This window comes from Leptonychotes weddellii, chromosome 2 (genome assembly GCF_054177405.1).
Source record: "Leptonychotes weddellii isolate Sample4059 chromosome 2, ASM5417740v2, whole genome shotgun sequence".
In the NCBI taxonomy this organism is placed as follows: domain Eukaryota; kingdom Metazoa; phylum Chordata; class Mammalia; order Carnivora; family Phocidae; genus Leptonychotes; species Leptonychotes weddellii.
In genome coordinates this window covers 88,255,179-88,266,311 of record NC_138370.1, presented here as the reverse complement: position 1 = coordinate 88,266,311, position 11,133 = coordinate 88,255,179, and positions in this window count along the sequence as shown.

Sequence of the window (11,133 nt, the reverse complement as noted above, 5' to 3'; positions counted from 1 at the left end):
TTCCATAACAAGAGTAGTGTCCAATTCTCCTCTCACTGTTTTTTCTTTTGTCCTGGGAATTGACTGTGGATGCAGATGAAGTTGCTGAAGTATACAGAAGAGCAGGGTAATACGGAGTTGGAGGACCAAAATGAGGAGCTCTAGGGAACTGGAAAGACCAGAAAGATTGTGGAAAGGGAAGAACTCAGAAAAGCAACCTCATAAAGTTGATTATGAACTCTTGGGTCCACTTCTAAGCTGTGAATCTGATCTGATCCTATTTCACATGCCAAAAATTTTAGGAGCTGAAATAATGATATGCTACTACACAGGTCCAAGACTAACTACAGGGTGGCACGCATATGAGGTAGATCCAAATAGCACTGCAAAAAGCACTGCAAAGAATTTGAAAACTGATTTGGAACTGACATTGGAACTATAGCCTACGGAAGGAAGATTGGGACTTGTGACCTGAACTCAACCAATTCAACTGCCTGCTTAAACAAAAATATCAACATTCTCCATAGGATTTAAACAAGACCCAAAGTCTCATAATATTCAAAATGTCCAGGATACAATGCAAAATTAAAAACAAATAACCAGGAAAATCTCAACTCTTATGGGAAAAGAAAATGAACTGATGCAATGCCAACATGACACAGATATTGGAATAATCTTACAGCAAGCAGTTGTGAGCACTCCTGAAAACAAAGGGAAAATAGAAATGCTCAGCAAAGAAAGAGAATATTGTACAAATTTTCTAACTTCCATTTTACTACAGGGACAGTCATGAAATTGTTTTATGATGAAAAGACACAGATCACTATTTTTCAAACTTCCAATAGCAGTTTCCCCAACATTTTTTCAGCATCCATTAATTCTCCAGAGAAACAGAATCAAGAGGAAACTTCATTCTCCTATTCTCTCTCTCTCTCTTCCACTCTCTCACTATTTAGTAAGACATGTATTATAAGATATTGGCTCATCAGTTATAGAGGCTGAAAAGTCTGACAATCTGTTGCCTGTAAATCGGAGACCAAAAAAATCTGATGGTGTAGTTCTAAGGGATAAAGAGGAATATTACATAAGAATAAAAAGGTCAATTCACACACACACAAAAAACCCATAACATTCCTAAATGAGTATGCACCCAACAAAATAGAATGGCAAAATACATAAAGCAAGAACTGACAGAACTGAAAGAATAGACAAATCCACAATAATAATTGGAGACATCAACACTCCTCTCTCATAATAGAGAGTAATAAATAGAACTAGCACAGAAAAGGGGCACCTGGGTGGCTCAGTCGTTAAGCGTCTGCCTTCGGCTCGGGTCATGATCCCAGGGTCCTGGGATTGAGTCCCACATGGGCTCCCTGCTCGGCAGGAGGCCTGCTTCTCCCTCTCCCACTCCCCCTGCTTGTGTTCCTGCTCTCGCTATCTCTCTCTGTCAAATAAATAAATAAAATCTTAAAAAAAAAAGAACTAGCACAGAAAAAAAAATCAGCAAGGCTACAAAAGATTTAACACCTTTAACCAAATAATCTAACTATAGACTCTACAGAACTCACTCCACCAACAATAGAATACATCTTTTAAAGTGTACATGGGACATACTTTAAGACATACCATAACTTAGATCATAACACAAACATTACAAATTTTTAAAAGTTAAAATCATACAAAGTATTTTTCTGGCCATAATGGAATTAAACAAGAAATCAACAATAGAAAGGTAATAGGAAGTCTTCAAGTACTTGGAAATTAATTGATATACTTCTAAATAACCCATGGGCCAAAAGTCTCAAGGAAAATTAGCAAATATTTTGAACTGAATAAAAATGTAACATATCAAAATTTGTGGAATGTAGAGGGAAATTTACAGCATTAAATGCTTTTTTAGGGAAAAAAAAAAGTCTCTAATCAGTAATCTATCTACCAGAAGCAACTAGAAAAAGAAGAGCAGTTCTTCCAGAGCAAGCCAAAGGAAGAAAACAATAAGGGTAAGAGCAGAAGTCAATAATAAAATAGAATACAGACATCAAAATAAAAAAAAAAAAAAGCTGGTTCTTTGAAAAAAAATCAGTATGATTGATAACCCCTTAAGCAAGACTGACCAAGAAAAAGAAGAAAAAATAAACTAATTATCAATATTAGGAATGAAGGAGAAGATATCATTACCACCTCAAGATAGAAAAACAATTATAAAAGAATGCTCTCAACAATCTATGCACATAAATTTGACAACTTAGACAAAATTGTCCAATTGACCAATTATTCAAAACCCACAAACAACTAAAACTCACCCACGATGAAATAGATAACTTGAATAGTCTTATAAGAAAATAAAACTGTCTCTATTTGCAGATGACAAATTTGGAATGAGAGGCACACAGCAAGTCCTTGAAAATTCTGAAATCCCACTGGACATATGCTGTCAGAGCTTCCATTCAGGGCCCATGGACTTTTCTTGATTAGAGCCCGGGTCTCTTCTATAGGAGTGGTTCTCATCAAACGTTCTCCTCCTTGGTTCTACCCTCAGGGAAGTCTTTCCTTTTCCATAGGAAATGGCCTGTGTTTGAAATTTTTTGAATAACTGAATAGTTTTTCCAGTCTGCTTCCTTCCCATAGAATGTTGCTGTCCAGATGCTTTTTCATTTTGAACTGACTCAGTCCCTTTTAATCCAAGCTGATGCTCTTTGGGTATTCTATGAATCTAACTGAAACTTACTCTGCGTCCCCAATGACACATCAATAATTCTTTTTCAGAAATATGTTTCTCTACTTTGCATGGAATGACAAAGTGCCATGGAACAACACCCTTAACATTCCTAGAAATATATTTTGTCTAGTTGAACTGGGGGCCTACTAGGTACCACCTTCAATCTTTCTGAGCTCTTAATGAAGGCTTTTATAGACAACACCTCTGTTTCTTACTTTGAGAATTTGTTGGCTAAAGAAAAAAGCCCTGGCTGGAGAGATCAGAAAGGTAAAACCTTTCTATGTTCCTCAACTCAGCAAGACTTGGATACATATTTCTTCTAAATTTTGTTTGCCAACCTAACTATCCTTTCTTAATTTTTCTCTTTTCATATCTTATCACACACAAAGAAGTCAACTCCATCATTCTGTTGGAAATCTCCTTAAGCTAGATCCACAAGTTCATTCGGTACAAATTTTCTAACTTCCATTTTACTACAGGGACAGTCATGAAATTGTTTTATGATGAAAAGACACAGATCACTATTTTTCGAACTTCCAATAGCAGTTTCCCCAACATTTTTTCAGCATCCATTAAAATTTGTCTGCCATTACTCCAGCTTTGGCAAGCAGCTTACTTGCCACTTTTTACCAGCCTATATATCCACTGCCTAGTCTCAAAGCCTAAGTCATATATTATAGGTTTTTCTTAAAGTAAAAACCCTCTTCATACTAATATATACTAATTTCTGAATGTGTTATCTGTTACTTTAAAACAACCCACCTTAAAACGCTAGAATTTCAAACAATAATTATTTCTCATGATTCAGTAGGTTGGGTGAGGGGTTCTTCTACTGGTCTTGCCTATGCTCCCTCATGTGACTGTATTCAGCTAGGCTGACTAAGATCTGGCTTAGATAGAATGGCTAGGTCTCTTTCTTCATGTGTCCTCTCATCCTTAAAGATGCTGACCTTTCTTTACATGATAGAGGTTGGCAACATTGCCAATAAGTGAGACATAGCTTTTTGATTATGTTTGTATATTTCCCATCAGCCAAAGTATGTGATAGGCCAAGCCGGAGTCAATGTAGGAAGAGACCTCACAAGGTCATGGATGCCAAGAATCATGATTCACCAGGACTCACTCATGTAACAACCTACCACAGGGATTTGTGTGGAGAAAGAACAGTTAGCACTTGATGTTTCAGTCCAGAAAATTCCTTCTGAAAACACATTGCAACAATTAGCAACAAAAAACTTTAGGTCCTGTGAGCCTCAACATTTAGCAGGTCCTTTTATATCAGAAGTTCCAAAGCATTCAATATTTCCCTTTAGAGAAGACAAGGTATTTTAATTGATAAAACATTTTCTGTAATAACACCCTTGTCAACAACAGAGAGGGATATACTCTGACCAGTTCCATATACATATCCAATTTACAAAGTATGAGACCCAAATGAATGATGAGGAAAGCAAATCCATTGCTCCTGGAACCTCTAATGACAGCAATGCCAAAGAGAACATGAAAAACCAGTTGTTGTTTTTTCCAGAGACCCTAATATACTGTAGGATTCAGAGCTTGAAAAGGTTATCAAAATGCAAATCTGAAAGTTATGGAAATCATGTCTTTAAGATTTTCATGTTTCTTATCATTTCTAGTTGTCTGGGCTCCCTTTATCAGCCACAGTGAGGCATTTTTCCTTGATGTTTCACTGTTGTGGTTTGTCTAATTTGCAACAATACTCATGTCTAACACACTGTGCAATTAAATAATTGAAATATTAATTATATTAGTGGTATAAATTTCAGAAAACAAGTGGAGAAAATTATTTTGTCTTTTACCAATATTTTCAGAATCTTTATTTGCAATAATTTCTCTATAAACTCTATTGATTCTGTATAATAAGATATCCTTAATTCTAGGATATTTCACTACTGTTCATTTGCTTAAGAAAATCAGTATTCAAAAATTATCTCAGGATCATTGTATGAATAAAGGATCATTGTATGAATAACAAGATTTGAATTATACCATTTTTAAAAAATCTGATCTTATTTTTCACCTCATGTTATATACTTTTACCTTATTTTTTCCAAAGTAATAGCTGAACTTAGCCATAAATGAATTACTCGTTTCTGTTTTTTTAATCTTCTCATAAAATTCCTTCCTTCTCTTTCAATGTGTTTAAAGGGGAAAGATGTATTAATGTTCATTTGCACATACTTGATTTAATTCATGGTTTTTGATGCAATTAAATTACTTTTAACACCCAGTTTTTGTTTTTGTTAGCAGAGCTTCATTTGAGTTATGCCATTTAAAATATGAATAATAGAATAAGGTTGTTCCCTATTTGAACATTTGGGTATTACTACTTTGTTAGTGAAGAGGTAGCTCAAATATAAAATCAGAATTATTGATTAGATTATGTTTTAAGATAAGAGCAAGATGTAATTTTAGCACGATAAAAAAAACACCTGATAATCTAGGCATTAACAAAAATATTTATATGCTTGAGTTAAAAGAATAGGTAATTTAGTTAAAGCATAATGTGCTAAGTTGATACAATATGTAAGAATTTTCAAAAACATTCTCAAATGAAATGCTTCTATCACTGTAATTATACCAATGATATACATTTAAGTTTTATCTAATTTGGCTTGTGACAAGTTTGCTTCCAGGCATGAGCTGGAATGTTGCAGAGTAGTGGAAGTTTCTTTTTTTTTAAGATTTTATTTATTTATTTGACAGAGAGAGACACAGCGAGAGAGGGAACACAAGCAGGGGGAGCGGGAAAGGGAGAAGCAGGCTTCCCGGTGAGCAGGGAGCCCAATGCAGGGCTCAATGCGGGGCTCGATGCGGGGCTCGATCCCAGGACTCTGGGATCATGACCTGAGCCAAAGGCAGACACTTAACTGAGCTACCCAGGTGCCCCGTAGTGGAAGTGTCTGATAGCATATACAAGATGACAAGGGAATTACTTGGAGGAACACTAGGGCATTAGTATTTCTTGAACCCCAGTTATGTGCCAGGTATCCTTTGCAGAATGCATTTTCTGATTTATTTCTTACAACACAGCCAAGTGGTAGATGCTATTAAATCCATTTCACTGTTAAGGAAATTAACGTATATCAAATTCAGACTCAGATTTGGTGTTGTATAAGTGTGATGTGATTGATCTCCAGTAAGAGAAGAGAGAAAAAGAAGTCAGGAGATGGGGGTTTAATCTCAATACTGTATAACATACATGCTTTAGGAAAGACATCTGAATTCCTATACTGTAATACTCTTACCTGAAATTTTAATTCCAACATATCTGGTTTTAGAAGAGTATTGTATTCCTGTCTATAGGACATACATTTTGAATTCTTCTTTTAATCCTCATGACTTTGTGCCACCCTCTCGCTCAGGATCTGTAGTAAGCCATAAGCTCCATGCCCTTTACTGAATCCCCATGATTAGGGGTATGAAATAGTTTTTATCAGTATAAAGCCAATTGTCTCAACTCACAAATTAGTCTAATAATACCCTAATCAACTAAATTCATCTGCCCCAATTTCATACTTTATAGTGAGAGCAGAAAGGATACAACTTAATATCCTAAATATCATAATTTGAGTCTGGGAACAATACCAACTTGTCACCCTCAAAGCCCAGCTGAAGGTGAAACTGGAGAGTACACTGAAGTTATGCAGCAGCTGAATAGCACAAGAAATGAAAAGAGCAGGAAAAGCTGAAGGCGACACTTAGTGTGTTATACTTGACACTGCTCTATTTTATTTCATGCTCTGGAGAATGCTGTGTGCTCTATTTGCCAGGCAGAAGATGAGCTGAGAATGGTTAGTTCTTTCACTAGTGTGATAAACCTGATTACCAAAAATGTGAGGTCAGGAGAGGATTTCTTAGATTTCAATAATAAAACCAGACTTAAGGCTGTCAAAAGTAGTGACTGGTTAATTTCCATAAAATTTAACTTTTCAGAAGTCTTATTTACTATATGTAGTATTCCACAGAAGACTCATCAGTTTGCCAATTTCAATAAAAGTTTTAGAATCAAATAAATGTGGTATCTCCCCGTCTCCATACTTTTATATTCCTACTTAGCATAGGAACTATATATTTTGCTTTGATTTCATAGAAGTTAATTTCAGGCCCTCTTTTCATCAAAGGCAATTTCAGCTTTCCAGATGCTGGCTAATACTTACTTTAGAAAGGAAAAAAAAAAAAATATATATATATATAGACTTGGAAGCCAATGCACTTCCCTTTTTTATGGGTTGCTTTATCAAATACTAAAGAACAAACAGAGGATACATTGTTTCAACAACTAAATCCCAATAATGGTAGGGTATTAGTTCAGATTTCAGCAGTTATACTTGCATCTATGCTATCAAAGCCCCTGGAATACTTTTTAAGGAATCTCTTTTGCTTTAAGCTGTGCATCAGTAGCTACCTTGGGTCAATGAGAACCATACAAAGGAGGGTCTAGGATTACGTCTACAGTGTCAGGCTTTTATCAGATTTACACGTTGGTGATGATGAATTTCGTATATTGGGTGTAAGGAGCATATTTCTCTCTGAGTACAGACTCCAATACAAGCCCAGTTAGACATCTGAATGGAGGCTGCATGAGACTGTGGGAAAGGCAGGGAAAATTCATCATCACAGCCTGAAAAGCACACAGCATTGTCAGACAGGATAAAAATGTGAAATCTTACCATAGGCTGTTTATTAGAAACACATCTAAAATTTACATATACTCACAGAACAGTTTTCAGTAGAAGAAAAGGGGGGGGGAAGGTATACCCGTCAAACATTATGCAAAGATGTCAGACAAAATTAACTTTAAAGAAAAGAGCATTACTTGATATTCTCCAAGAAGACAAAATTTAAAAAATGAAGTAATGGAATGTTTCAAGTGTCCCCTGTGAGCTGGGATTCTTTTCATTTTTATACTATTTTGTAAAGGCAAATGGACTTTTTTGTGTGTGCTTTCTAAGTGGAATTAATTCCTAGTAGTAAGTTTATAGTGCGTCTTGTCAGAAACAGTGATATTTCATATGAATTCCTTTACATTAATTTAGATCATCAAGTCTCAGTGGTCCCACATTCTTTCTCAATTTTCAGCACATAAATTATCAACATCACTCAAAATCTTAGTTTCCTTCTGCTATGTAATATGCCAGAGTGGCATGGGCCCAAGGAATAAAATCTTATTCTAATTGCCTAAATGTTTACAGGATTAGTCAGTTAAATATGCCATCAAATATTTAGGGAGACTGTTTTGTAACAAATATAAACATTTGTTTTATAGTATTGTGTTAAGCATTTTTTTAAAGAAAGAAAATAAACTTGGACATTGGATCAGCAACACCATTAGTGTAAGATAGCTAGTTGTTGCACTCTGTACTATTTCATGAGCCTAGGGAATTTAGAATATTCTGACATGGCCCATGCTGAGGGCTCCAGAGTTAGTTTTCTATTTTGTCGTATAACAAATAAACAACCTGCAGTGATAACACGGTTTTGAGCCCAAGGTAGTCAAAGCTATGAGAGTCAGCTCCAAAGAACTACTGTCTCGCAGATTCTGGGAAATTCAAATTTAAATGAATGCATCATCTCCAAATCCACTCCTTGGAGACATATGATGATGATGATGATGATTTTTTTTTTTTGTTATCAGGTAAGACTCCCAAGATTGGGGCAACATCAAGATAATGAAACACTGCTTTTGAAAAAAGGAATACCTAAAACATTAGCCATAACTCTTATCACCCTTACATTATATTTGTGAAATTCAGACTATTTTTGCTCAGAGATGGTTCTATAAATCAAGTTTCTTTTGTTTTTAGTGATGTTCCTTTTTACATGTTGTTTATGTATGACCAACAATGAGATGAGATGTAAGGAAGTTGTTTTCTCTTATTGCCCTGAGACCAACTCGGCTTAAATGTAGAGATATTTTCCAGATTTAGAAATGCTTAGAAGTGAACTATAAAAGCAGGAGGCCTGGGAGTAAGAGCAATTATATTTTCTTCTTTCATCAAAACCAATTTAAAATGTTCATTTGGATTTTACTATAGAACTGTGCTAGTCAGATTTATAGTAAAATACAATGCTAAGACCAACTGTGGCAGTGATTTATACAGATTTATTATAGATTATAAAAAAATAAAAATGCTATTGAAGTTTTGCTATATTTACAATGCTACATTTATATACACGCAAATACACCTCAATATTAATGATAAAATCTTATGGTTTTAAAGAGGCACAATTTCCTCCTGCCCACCCATTTCTGTATATTCACAACCGTAAGTTTTCATAAGCAATGTTTAGATTTGTGAAGGAAAAAAATGAATATTCCCAACACCTAACCTCTTTCCTTTCTTCCTTTCCAGCTTTGGGAGACACAAAAGCACATAGACTTTCATGCACAAATTAAGGTTGGTAAGACCTATGATCCATATTCACACATATCCAATGGGTTGGCTGCAATAGGTCAGAAGAATTTTGAGCAAAGCAATGTACTTGCATTTTAAAACACTGAATAAGTGATCCTCTGCAGACGCACATACACCCATGATATGAGAAACATGTTTCTTAAAAGTAGCATTTTAACTATCCTGTAAAACCCTAAGAATGAATCACCGATGAATACTTTTACACTGCAACTGTTGATCATGATTAATCAATAAAGTCTCCCGTCTAGCCAAAAACAACCAAAAAAAAAAAAAAAAAAAACCAAGATGGAAAATAATATAAGCTAGTGATTGTGAAACAAGAAGGAATTCAAGATATGTAAATATCTTGAATGTTAACACATGAAGATAATGATTATAAGAAGATACCTGAACCCACCCATATTATTGAATAGCTCTTAAAATTATGTAGCCCTGACTTCATGGGTACCTGAGAATTTGGCCTGTTCCCAAGAAAATACTTGAGCCATAATCTTTTATAGCAGAAAAGCAGAGAAAGACACTTCCAAGTGGGTATCTGTACTCCAATTTGCCAATAAGACTTTTCCTCTGTGACTATTTATCTTCTTAATTTCTCGATCAAACCTAAAATAAAATCAATTCTCATCTTTTTGATATTGCTAAATGATTTAAAAGTTGCAGGACGTGAATACTAATAGATCTGAAATGCTTATAAATAATCATCTTTTGGATAGAGGTAACAGCACACAGTCTTCTAAGGACTTGTTTTGGTTTCAGGGCTTTGAAAAGAAAAGACTGTGGACCAGTAGGTCTTTCCACACCATTTTCTCAAGTTTCCTTGACTATGAACCTTCAGCCTGATAAGGCCCGGCACCTCTTCCTCATCAGTTTTATTCTGCAACATGGCGACAACATGGTTTCAAGGGTAATTTCCAATTACACCAGATCTGTAAATTGTGAGTCATTGAGATTATACAAAATGGGATTTGGCTTCTCTTCAAGTTTCACATTCATCCCATAATCGGGATATGAAGCATCCCATACAGAGGAAGTAGCATCCAAAGGAAGGAACGTGCTTAAATAATACACACTACCCAATTTTACAGCTGTCCTTTTATATTCAAATGATATTAAGCACACTGTCACGTTAGGTTGGAAACATTTTAGATCTAAAAATATACTGTTGAAACAAATGACATAGTGAGAAACAAGACCAAAATCTATTTTTATAAAATACAGTCTATAATTTCAGATACAAAAATGCTATGTACAACCATACTTAGATATCTTCTAAATTATAATCTGAGATTTATATTTTTTAAAGTTATCTCTGGTGAATTTCAAATTTAGTATTTTTACAGAGTTTAAATCTCTATATTGAATCTTTATGTTTCTTTTTAAAACTGGAACTGAGCAAAAATATAATTCTAAAACAAGATTCCTGACTTCAGAGAATTGTGTTTTCAGATAACCTTTCTCCTTAAATCATTAGAACCAATTTCCTTAATATTATACTTCCTCTTTTTGACTGAGCACTGAGTAGAAAAATTCATGATTTGGACTTCATTTTGATTTTCTTCTGGTTTTTGGACTCCTTTATGCTATTTTGACATCACTATTATATTTTATCATACCTTCTCTCAAAACAAGTTGCTCATTGTATGTTGCTTTCAAGTATGTTATTGAAATATAACTTAAAGGAAGAAATTAAGCTTCTTGCTTCAATTTTCCTTAAGCATCAGTGATCATTTCAATCATAACAATTGCCAGATTTGTATTTTCTTTTTTCTTTTTTTTTAAGATTTTATTTATTTATTTGACAGAGAGAGACACAGTGAGAGCAGGATCACAAGCAGGGGGAGAGGGAGAAACAGGCTTCCCGCGGAGCAGGGAGCCCGATGTGGGGCTCGATCCCAGGACCCTGGGATCATGACCTGAGCCGAAGGCAGAGGCAGAACGACTGAGCCACCCAGGCGCCCCTTTCTTTTTTTTTTTTTTTTTAAGATTTTATTT